At 45.4% G+C, this 12,500-nt stretch overlaps 1 protein-coding gene and 1 pseudogene across 1 annotated transcript in view; both read right to left on the minus strand.

Annotated features, from left to right (window-relative positions):
* The window catches only part of LOC143126046 (protein BTG3-like), a 6,545-nt pseudogene extending 4,879 nt beyond the window's left edge, over positions 1–1,666 (minus strand).
* The window catches only part of LOC143125361 (RNA-binding Raly-like protein), a 73,981-nt gene that overhangs the window by 32,225 nt on the left and 29,256 nt on the right, over positions 1–12,500 (minus strand). The window lies entirely within an intron of this gene.

The following is a 12,500-nucleotide window of genomic DNA, read 5'->3' on the forward strand; positions in this document are numbered from 1 at the left end:
ATAGTGGAAGCTGCCATCGCTCTCTGCACCTTACCCATGCTGCCCCCCCCCCCCAAAACACAAACACACACACACACACACACGCACGCACGCACACACACTTCCTCCAGTTTTAAGTGAACATTTCCTGCTTGGCGTGCAAGAAATTTTTCGCTTATTGCTTCCTTAAGGTGACCACAGGCCCCAGCATCAATCTACCTGTCCTGGGCTTATACGTTGGTTGGGGGATGGGGTTTGGTGAGGCGGGGAGGGTGCTGCCTGCCTCAGCTTAGTGCAGGTTAAACGCTGCCACAGCCCCCAGTCCACGTAAAGCACTGCTGTTGTGAAAAAAAGTGCTGAATCTTTCTGCTGCATACGCACACACACACACACTTGTGTGTGTCATTTGTGCTGGAAATGACAGCCGAGGCAGCATTGTTTCAGGGCTCCCAAGCTCTCTATCAGTGGCCCTAATTTGCAGTACAGGCTCTGGGGCTGAACCCAGCCTCCGCTTCACACACCAGGGGGCACAATCTGCTCTCTCTCTCTCTCTCTCTCTCTCTCTCTCCCTCCATCACATACAGTCATGCACACACACATTAGTTAATAGTAGGTCTACTTTTGTGATTGTGACATAGGCATCACCTAATTTCCTTACAGCTCGGTTATTTCAGGTAGCAGTTCCTTCTGAAAGCGGAGTTTATTCAGTGCTCAAATCACTGGCAGACTGTCTCAGCCAACTTAAATATATGCAAATATACAAAAAAAATTATAAATATTTTCCATACAATAGCATAGTTTCTTGCCCAAAAAAACAAATTCTGACACCACTCAACATCAAGCCAGAAGGTAGCTGGTAGCCTACCCATAAACATTGGGTTGTATACAGTAGGACTACAATATGTATTCAAGACTTATTCAGCTAGGCTATGGTTATGTAATGCAGGAGAGTTTTGTCCATAAGCAATTTACAAAACATGTCTAATAATAAAACATCTTACATATAAAATGATATAGCTTAAATTAAACAAATAAATCATAAATTATTTATTGTTAAGGAACACAACTCGGAGGCCAAATAGTAATTCAGAGAGAATTTAATTTGACAACGGACTCGTTGTAGATTGGTCCAGAAAAAGGCTGTCTTAACCGGGAAGGAGCGCAAATTTTAGCCAGTTGGAAAGAGCGACGAGTGTTGATGGGAATGTTAGTATGCCTCTGTCCCCTGCCACCGCCTTCTCTGTCAGATGAGGAGCTACAGTGATGGCTGGCGATAATGTTCTCTACAGCGGTAATCACCTTTTTTGTCACGTCCACTTCGTTTGCGCTCTCGTCTCCGGAGAAGCTGGCAATTGTGCAAGCGCGTTTCTTCTCATCTGCACACCACTTCACCTGGGTCTACCCATAAGGTGAGTTCGCGCGGCAGGCCCAGGTCAGCGTACTGTACACCGCTCTTCTCACAAGCCAGCATCAGGTCCGGGTCCTCTCTCTGTGCGCTGTTTATCCTGATACACCTGAACGCCTGACCTTTGCTGGGGCTCTCGTTGTACCAATGGCCCTTGTACTTGTCATGCAATGCTATCATGAGCCGTTCCACAAATAGCTCAACTTTCTCTGACTCCACTTTTCCTGTTTTCTTTATCAGTCTCTTCAGAAAGAACACAACTGCTGCAATTTCTCTCTTCATGTCTTTTTCCGGGTTAACTTGTGGGAATTTGTGAGGCAGTGAGCTAACACATCGCGATGTGCTGTAGGCTACGGTAGATTATGCTGTAGAATTGTTTGTTCTTGAGTGGAACGCCAAAAATGCAACCATGGCAGCCTTTATTGGGCTACTTAAGATCAATATTTCGCCAGGACTAGCGCAGAGATCGACCAGATTGCCTAAACACTGTGCTAGTTTTGGCTTACTTGTATGATTGTGTCATCTTCTGGCTACTCAAGTAAAAAACATTTGTTCGTTGTCATGGTCATTATAATTCTTTTCTGCATTTCTGCTTGTGTATCAGAGTGTTATTTGATGATATACTCCTTTACTGTACAAATCTGCTGTCATATACTGCTCTTTCTTACGTGAAATTCCCTACTTCCATGTCAGTTTTTGCTGGCCTATTCCTTTCTGAGGATGGTTTGTAATGCTAGGTTTAATCAATTTATCATATATATTGTATTATATTTTATTATATTATATTATTATAATTACAACAATTGGGTTCTATGGAACTTTATTTGTTTCTGATTGGCCGAGAGACGTTCCATGAGTTGGAATTTAATTTAATAATAAATCACTCCGCTATACAATGCGAAGATTTGACACAATGTTCTCATCCCAGCTCTCCACTTTTTCAAGCAATGGGTTACTCCTTAGCAAACCATAACGAAACAGTGCTTCACCACATCTGTGGATTAAGCCACACTGTCAACTTAATGTAAGTAAGATAAACGAGGATGCTAATTGTTCTCAGCATTGCCAGCATTGTGTATACGGTAATATGATTGTCACTTGGATGAGACGTGTAGATAACTAACGTTAGCATAGTTAGCTAACCGCTGCTAACGTGCTAGCATCGTCACGTCAGGCTGTGCACAGTAGTGTAACATTTATTCACCATAAATTCATAAAGTTGAGTGGTTCTGCAATGTAGGCTATGTTTCCGTTTTTTTGCAGTACCATGTCCCTTACATGACATGGCCCAGTGTCCTTGTAACATGCATTCATGGATATTCCCACGGCTCTCCCCACTCTCCCCATTCCCACTCGTGCTATATTGCTTAATTATATTAATATCATATTACATTATTATAATTGCACTGTATTTCATAATTTGTGAGCCTATACTTTTTGTCATGTATTGTATTGAGTTTGTTATCTGGGACTCAAGTAAAGCATCTGCTTACCCACATATGTCGCAACTCTTATTCTTTCAGAATAAACCACATCACTTAAATATGTCACCAAAGGAGTAAATAGAACTTCATATGGGTAACACTAGGTTTAATCAATTTATCATATCATAGAGATCTTTCTTAACACATTGTTGAAGACAACTGGATGTGAATGTCTTTATTTTTTCCTAATTGTCCCTTCCTACCCAAAACATCTGGGGGGTCGTATGAAACCTGCTGGCGGGCCTGATCTGGTCCCCGGGCCTTATTATGTTTATGTTATGTCTAGATATTTATTTTTACAGAGACCTAATATGAACTGATTAACTTTTACAGCACGTATGTAGCCTAATAGAAACTGAGTTTATATTGACTTTCCTCTTTCCTCCACAACTGTAGTAACCTCCCTACAATGGAAGTTGCTGGACTAGAGATTTGGCTGCATCCTTTTCTGCTGTCAAAGCAATTGCGGACGAGAAGAAGAATGGAGACCGCACCTGCCCCTGACTCCTGTGATAACACAAAAAGGGACCCCTTTGCGCCTACCCTCCACCCCCCCCCCCCTCCCCCACCCCCACCACCCCCCTCATTGCTTCTCTCTGGCTTAACAATAAGAGTCGACGGAGTCATCCATCATTGCCTCCATTCACTGCTGCACAAGCCACTATCAATGCAGTAGCCTACTCCCACTCCCACACATCCTTCCCAACTCACTCAGCCCTCCCTCTCCACCTGAGTCTTTGGTTCTCCGCCCACCTTTGTTCTCTATATAGTCTCTGACTATCACCATTTTCAAACTCCATTTCCCCTTGGGACTCCAGGTGGCCTTGTGTAGCACAGTCTCTCTTTAGGTGTTCACTCAGAGGCCCCCTTGGAAACACCATTAAAACCCCCCAGTGTCCTATGTGAACCAGCTCAGAACAGAAATACTCAGAGGCACTGAATGAACATTGGGCCGAGGAGAGTTCACTGGAGTTTCAGGACTATCCGGGATGTGCTGTTATGGAGATATGGGTGGCTTAGCGGGGTGGGGAGCTGTCAAGCTATTTCTTGATTCGCTACAGCAGCACTAAGGATAGCTGCAGTCAAACATGCTGCCCTGTATTCAAAGGTGACAAAGAATTCATGCATTTTTCTTAAATATACAAACGCTTTGCGTAATACATTATATTCACTATCGGTTTTCATTGCTACATTTCATCACTAGCTATGTATACTGTTAGAACTGTGTACAGTATGTGGCAAATAAATCTCTCTGAATCTGAATTTTGGTCAATATTTAACACAATTATTCAATGGTTTTGAAAACAATGATTTTGGAAAAACAATATAAAAAATCTATCTGAAAATATTGATTTAAAACTAAAGATAAAACGAGAGAGCATTGTTGCAAAACGGAGTGCAGCTAAATAATCATTATATTCCGGTTGTTGTTCTTATAATCATTGGAAGTCATACTTGATAATTGATTGATTCATTTGATTAATTGCACAGCCCTAATACACTTTACAGCTTGAAAACATATTTCCAGTTTTTCACAGCACATGCTTATCACAGTATCCCCAAAAATATAAGACTAGAATGATCACTTCAAGTTCACCGCCTGAGGTTTGATGTATTACCACTGAGCATACAAAAAATATACGAGGTGGCTAGTTATACACATCGGACTTTGTAACACTCGGGCCTGCATACAGAGAATAACTAAGAATGAGAGTAGAACCCTATTCAGTAGTACTGTGATAAGACACACTGAACATGTCAGGGCCCATTCTGACTGCAGCCTGTTATTTCTAATGCAGAAGATGGAGAGTCTGCCACGGACTCGCAAATAACCATTTTCCCGCCTGCTGTTTCTTGTGGACAAGGATTTTTTTTTCTCTTCATTTTAGCCTTCATGATTGTTTCATAACACATTGTTCCAAAAAGAACAGTTTATAAACCAATGTTCAGATCCCTCCCGGCTGAATGTTCCATTTAAACTGTAGTTGGCGGCTCAGCTGTTAGTGATGGCAGATTGATGGAAATTGAGGCATTCCGGGTGAGTCAAAGGCTAAGGATTTAAAATAGCTAGCCCCCCAAAAGGGGCTGCCGTCATCCAGTCTGATATGGAGTTTCCAGCTGTCCACGCAGAGGAGCAGAGCGGCGCGAGTGCCTGACCTGGGCATTGTGTGTGCTGAGCCGATAAGCCCCATTATGGAGCCCGGAGCAACCCTGCTTACGGTTACCCTTAGGCACTGGATCAGCTGCTGCCAGAGCTTGCCACTGCCATTACCATGCACACTGATGGATTTAGTGATAGATACCATATAAACAATAATGATGCACACTGATGGAGTCTAGTCTAATTATGCCTATTGCCTTTTGACATTTTGTTGAGATAAATAAATACCACTGTTCATTTAATTCTCTCTCTCACTCTCTTTCTCTCTCTCTCTTTCTCTCTCTTTCTCTCTCTCAATGACCATGTGCCGAGGGGAGCGCATGTGCTTCCCACTAAAGCCCTTTATCACAGCTCGGCTGAATCAGATACTGAATCTACCCCATGGCTCTGGCTCCTTCAGTATTTCCCATATCTCCATCTCCATCTCTCTGCCTCGCGCTGCAGCATAATCTATCAAAGCGAAACATTCGATAATAAAGCAGGAAACAAAGCTTTGTCGAAAAAGTCTCACAAGGACACTGATGAAAAACCCACTAAAATACACTTAGAAAGTCTTTCAGAGGTGTTGAATATTACGTTTTCAGACAAAAGTCCTTCAACCCCAAATATTACCCACAATACACCTACTATACCCACAGGGAGGACAAGCCACATGCCAAAGAAAGCTCAAGCACAAGAGACCTAAGTAAGAAATTTAGAGTAGGCAGACTGTATGCATGGTTTTGCTGAAACTCATGATAGCATTTTTTTTTCGCTAACCGTTGGAGACAGAAAGTAATAAGCTGTGCAAAAACTGTGACAATTGACCTCATTATGATGACAAAACCGACTTTCAAAATGTTTGAGATGAGCCAGCGAAGAAAACTGGGCTGCAAAGTAGAGAGCCGACAGAAGGAGTGAAGAGTAAAGAAGGAGTGAAGAGAAAAGAAGTGAAGAGTAAAGAAGGAGTGAAGAGAAAAAGAGAAAAGGAGTGAAGAGTAAAGAAGGAGTGAAGAGTAAAGAAGGAGTGAAGAGTAAAGAAGGAGTGAAGAGAAAAGAAGTGAAGAGTAAAGAAGGAGTGAAGAGTAAAGAAGGAGTGAAGAGTAAAGAAGGAGTGAAGAGAAAAGAAGGAGTGAAGAGAAAAGAAGGAGTAAAGAGAAAAGAAGAGTGGGGGAGGAAGGGGAGGAAGGATAGAGGGCAAGGCGAGGGATGTGCAGTTAAAAATAGCCACGGACAAGGCTAGATGACCCACACCAGGGCTGCTGTGATCAGTGAAGCGATCACTGCTGGACTCCCAGGAAGCCTCAAGGTGTGTGTGTGTGTGTATGGATGTGTGTGTGTGTCTGTGTGTGTTATTGCTGATGCCTCTACTAAACTTGTGTTCAGTACGGCAGACTCTGCTGTCTCCTCACACACATTTTGTGTGGAGTGTGTGTGTGTGGGTGTATGTGTGTGTGTGTGTGTGTGTGTGTCTCATGCTGTACTTACTGGTCTACTGTCACATTCCTGGTGAAGAGGACAAAATGTGCCTATCGATATAAAGTCTCCTTTACTACAGGACCATTGCCGCCCACACTTGTGTCCTATTGATCTGTTACATATAAGGCCATCGATCGATGTGCAAGGCTTAGTGGTAGCTATTTCATGCTTGGTCATTCACAGCAGTCAGGCCACTACGAGTGTGAGAACGAGCTAATTATCATTAATCAATTTTTAGGCACATTCAGTCTCCCCCGCCACCACCACCACACACACACAAACACACAGACACACACACACACACAATCAATATTAAGGACAATGAGCTCAGAGCCGTTTACAAATACACACTATCTACACAGACACACACACACACACTCACACTATAACAATGTGTCTTGACACAAACAGGCCATGCCAAATTTACCAAACATCGACTGCAACTAGGATACACACACACACACACACGCACACACACACATGCACAGACTAATGTGCAGCACTGAGTGGTTGCACAACACACCCCGGCAGTTCATGGTTTTAGCGGAACTGACAGGGGGCAGGCCGAGCGTATCGATTCCAGCACCCACTGGCCCTGTAAGAGCAGGACTCCAGCCGGGCAGATGAAAAACAGCTCAAGGCAGAGAGCCGACTGGGAGAGCGATCCGTCTTCATCTGGACTGGTGGTCAGGGCACAGACTAGCCGAGAACCAGGTTACGCCTACACAATCAGAACACCAGCCAGAAATCCCCGACTGAGAAATTTGTTTGATTTACAAGGAAGCAATTATTCCCATCTTGAGGTCGAAACTTTGTGGGTGTGTGTGTGTGTGTGTGTTTGTATGTAAAACAAAGACTGTGCTCACAGAAAGTGCCATTTACAGAAAAAACATCTGAGCAGACATGCACTACGACACACACACACACACACACCCACACACACGCACAAAAACACTCACACACACACGCACACAAACAGACACACATTCATTATACAGACATGGTTTAGAAATGCCTGCAGCTACTTTAGAGTAGGCTGAGATGCATCCCGTGGTAATTGAAAGTGACTGGAGAAGGCTATTGAAGAGAATAAATGGACGTGGTGGAGAGCAAACTACAGTCGATAAGATTAGTATCACATTATTAAATTGATCAGGCAAAGAGTGGTATGGTGTTATTGCCTCGCCTTCAGCTGCTGAAGGTAGAACATTAACCTGAAGAGCCCCAAAGGGAAGAGAAGATTTATCTTGATCAGTCTCAGCGAGAGAGAGAGAAGAGAGAAAGTTTTATAAATGGCTGTCATGTGATAAGATAATCAATAGTGGTTATCTCCTGGGTAAGCAAGTCAATACTCCAATGTAATGCAATCTGCTCTGCGAAGCACTGAGCAATCACACTAACTTATGCACTGTACATCCACTGACACAACCTTGTAACTTACAGGAGTAAATGGTTACAGACCACAACAGTCCATGGTTTTAAAAAGAGACATATTTTAAGTTTGTCGTACCGAAGTTCCTGTTTTCCAACAACAAATATCCCACTTCAGTGTATGTCTTGGTAGTGCTTTTAAGTATACAGCCTGCATTTACATTTTATTGTATTTGCGGCTCCGGAACCACACAGCATTAAGAGAAAAAGGGAGTTCTTATTTCATCTGTCACTGTCCGTCGGAATAAAGTGCTTCACTCTGGCAGTGACAGATAGACCAGCTTTGCGGCTACAACAAAAATCCATCCACAGTTATCAATCAATCAATGCATCTTAAAACACTGAGCATCCCCATCTTAAGAGTGCATCTCTCTCGAGCTGGGTGCTATCAAAACACTCTCACCAACACTAGAGGCTCACACTCTATTGTCCTTTTTATAGATGTAAAAAATCATTAAGGAACACTTCAAAGGCCTTTTATTCCGGAGAAGCATCATACGAGGCTTTTAAATCCTAAACGTCCCTGACAAATGGCCCTCATTCGCAGCCAAGGAAAATGGCAACTAATAAAACAGAATTAGAGGCTTCCGCAATGTTCGCCGCGTGCCAATTTCTGCGCCACTGCAGACTCAGCTGAAAGTCACGCTCCGAAATGCAGAAGAGGACAGGGGAGGAGATGGAGGAGCGGAAACCAGCGTGCTGGACTCCATTTAGAGTCTGCATGATAAAGAGCAGGCAGCCGGCGAGGAGGAATACCAAAACACAAATATCTATGCAAATGCGTGTGAAAATAAACTCAAGTAGGCGAGCAGGTTTGCACAAATAGATACAGTACACACACACACACACACAAACCTTGTACACAAAAGTACAAGGACACACACACAGCATACACATCCACTGACTTACAATAACAGGCTCACATATAGATATATGTACTGTATCCTCCATTGGCCTTTCCCTCCCACACTCACAGAGCATACAGTGAAGCTGACACTCCAGGCATCCACAGGCCTAGAGCAGTAATTACCCGATCAGTCAGACAGAGAGAGAGAGAGAGAGAGAGAGAGAACACAGAGACATAGAAAAAGAGAGCTGGTCCATGGCCTCTCCTGCCTGGCTATACTGTCCTCCCCAGGCTCCCTCAGCCGACCTACCCTGGGTCTGCTCTCCCTCCCCAGGGGCCAGCAGGAGTCCTCCACCACCTCCTACCCCACTGCCCTTCCCCAAAAGCACCGACCTCCATCACGCTACCCCCCCCATTACCACCCCACTCCTCCACCACCCCCTGCCTCTCTGCTCCCTTCCCTATTAACTCTTCAGTCAGACTCTCCAGCTGCTCTTCCAGGCCCAACACCATTACAGTAACAGCCAGACTGACACATTCATTCCCCCCCCACGCAGACTGACGGTTGGTACAGCCACTAGGGCAACAGAGGTGTGCATCAACTGTCACTGGGCAACAGCAAGGGCTGGACTGGACCAAAGAGCGATGCAGGTGGGGGGCAGGAGGGGCAGGGTGGGGTCCAGGGGACAGGAGGAGTCAAAGTTTCCTGCAGCTGTCAGAGAGAGTGGGGCGCGGCCAGGTACTTAGGGACGTGGTTCCATCATCACGCAAACCAACCTCACTGGAGGGAACTCTTTTTTGTCTTCTGAGATGATCTGAGATGCAAGGAGAGAAAGAGAGAGAGAGAGAGAGAGAGAGATGAACAGACAGAAGAGAGAGATAGGCAGAGAAATCCAGTCAGAGAGAGTTTTGGCGAGATGGAGAGATAGAGAGAAAAGAAGAGAGAGAGAGAGAGAGAGAGGGAATCGCGAGTGTCGTGTCCCCGCATACAGGAGCTGGTGGTGAAGCAGCCGTCATAAAGCCTCTCTCTCTTTGTCCTTTGCTGGTCCAGCCCACCGCGTGACCCTTGTGGAGATATGAAATGGACCTACGAGACAAGCAGCTCCAGGGCAGTGTAATGACCACACTGCCCAGGGACCTCCTTAATGCAGCCGTGGGAGGCAGATCGCGGGGAGATAGTGTGTGTGTGTGTGTGTTTGTGTGTGCTCCTACCCACACTGAATACTAAACCTTGGACATTAACCTGCCTCATATAACCGCCGCCAAACACACCAGAAGGGGCCACCACGCTGTGGCGGTTCCTGTTTCCGCTAGCGCTGAGACTGGGCCATGATGATAACCTTGGCCTGTTTGAATTGAAGATTAACATAATCTGACTTTCAAATCAAGTGCAGGTTTCAGGTGCAAGCCGAGATTAAAAAAGGCGGGGGGGGGGGGGGATGAAGGGGGGGGCTGTTATTATAATTGCAGAGCGTAACAGATGTGAGTAACTGGATAATATTCATGCATTCATCACCGACACACCTGCAGGGGTAATCTGATTAAATGATAGATTAAGCTAATCTCTCTGTCAAACATGGGGAGGACAATGCAAGGTTGGAACGTGAAAAAAGTGAATGTTCACCTACACCCCACTCATCTAAACAAGTAAATAAGTAAATAAAAACATGCCACAAACACAAACAAAAACAAGAAGGAAGATCAACAAACAGAGTTAGCGAAGGCTACGGGCAGATGCACACACATCCATCTGTGTGGGTTTTTCCCAGGACCTGTGAAGGGTAGCACGTCCATTTATCATCCGGTGCTTTAACATCAGTATCATCCTGCGGACTGAAGTGTGTTTACTGTGTGGGATGGGCCCGCCATCGAACGCATCGCTGGAGACCATCTGTGGCAGACACTACACAGAAGAGGAGGAAGAGGAGGCAGCAGTAGCCAGCCACCTTCAACTGACTTTGGAGGTGTGAAGAGGAGAAGACAGGGGGGAGGGAGGAGGAGGAGGAGAGGAGGGGGAGAGTAAAACTTCCCTCTTCTTTTCCACTTTCTTCTTCCTCCTCTTCAAGTCTGATTTGTGGAGGTGAGCACAAGAGGTGAGGCTGCTCTTTAGGGTTTCAACTGAGCCGCTCATGTTACCCAGCCAGGCATCTCCTCCTCAGTCAGCACAAGCACGCCTCCCTCTCACTCCAGGCACCGTCAGGAGACAGGCCAGAAGTCACATCCACCAGCGCCCGGCTCTTTTGGTACCTTGCCCATATTATTTGAATAACGATGCCTTCACTATAGACACAGGTCTCTTTAGCAAAAAATTGGATGTTCTGATGCTTCAAGGCGCAGTCTGACTTCTCATGTGGTAATATACCCCCCGTGGGCTCTGTCTCATTTGAGCCTTGGCCGAGGCGCCGCGTCGCTGTCTCTCTGAGGCGTGATCGGCCTCATCTCCGGGGGGAAAAGCCAACCTTCCTGTCGAACACGGCGTCAGATCTCATCAAACAGACCTGAGTCACCTAATCAGCCGCTCCGCCAGGGACCGATTCCCCATTCATTACGAGTGTGTGTGGGGAGCTGCATGGGGGAAGGTAGAGAGGAAGAGGAGGCGGAAGAAGAGGAGGAGGAGGAGGAAGAGGAAGAGGAGGTGGAAGAGGAGGAGGAGGATTAGGAGGAGAAGGAGGAGGAGGAGGAGGAAGAGGAGGAGGAGGAGGAGGAAGAGCAGGAGGAGGAAGAGGAGCAGGAGGAGGAAGAGGAGGAGGAGGAGGCGGAAGAGGAGGCGGAAGAGGAGGAGGAGGAGGAAGAGGAGGAGGAGGAAGAGGAGCAGGAGGAGGAGGAGGCAGGGAAGACAGCAGCACCTCTGTGGACTCTTGGCAGAGCCTGTTATATGGCGGGCTACGAAGGTAAGAGATTGGCACGGCCGTGAGATTTTGACATTTGAAGCCTGGCCAAAGTGAACTGCTGCGATAATTCCATCCCGTCTGCAGAAAGGCTCCGCTCAGCAGGGGGTCCTGCTAGCTGTGACGATGCCAAAAGCCTGCTATCAACGGCATGGAGGAGCAGCTATTCCACTGTGATGTTATGCTGTGCTCTTGGAACTAAAATATGTGACAGAGGTATAGGTTTTAGCTTTGTCTCACTTTCTCTCTCTCTCTCTCTCTCTGTATGTGTGTGTATTAATGGCACATTGGTTGTGTGTGCGCATGTGACTGACAACCTGATAAGCTTTGAATGAAAAAGAAACTACAATATTACGTTTTCCACCCCAAACACACACCCTCACATTCATTGACGATCTGGGATTGGTTCCTTGGCAGAGGGAGAGCAATTCAGGCAAAGTCTGTTTGTGACAACAGACCGTAAATCATTTGGTAATTACGAGTCTTATTGGGCAGGTTGGACTGGAGCATTTATTAGTGGCTGTTTGTATAATCTAACATCCATCAAACCCTCCCATCTCATAAAGCCTTGCCTTAATCACAGATGCCATGCACAAAGACATTCCTCTTAAAGTTTTAGTCATGCAATGCACCTCTGAATTTATATATATATATATATACGGTTTAAGTGTTTTGTTATGTTTTTGTAGGGTGTGCAAAAGTGATCAGAGTGTCAGAGTGTTTCAATTCTGTCCACCTTTTTAGTGCTCTGACCTCTGTGGGGAAATGATGGCAGTTTAGACGTTAACCTGAAAGCATTCTGATACTAATAAGGTAAATGTTTATCACTTTCAATGAGTCATGATGC

The sequence above is a fragment of the Alosa pseudoharengus genome, unplaced genomic scaffold (assembly GCF_046254945.1).
Source record: "Alosa pseudoharengus isolate Yale_2024_CS ecotype anadromous, Long Island Sound unplaced genomic scaffold, YU_APseudo_1.1 YU_APseudo_1.1_scf_16, whole genome shotgun sequence".
Taxonomy (NCBI): Eukaryota; Metazoa; Chordata; class Actinopteri; order Clupeiformes; family Clupeidae; genus Alosa; species Alosa pseudoharengus.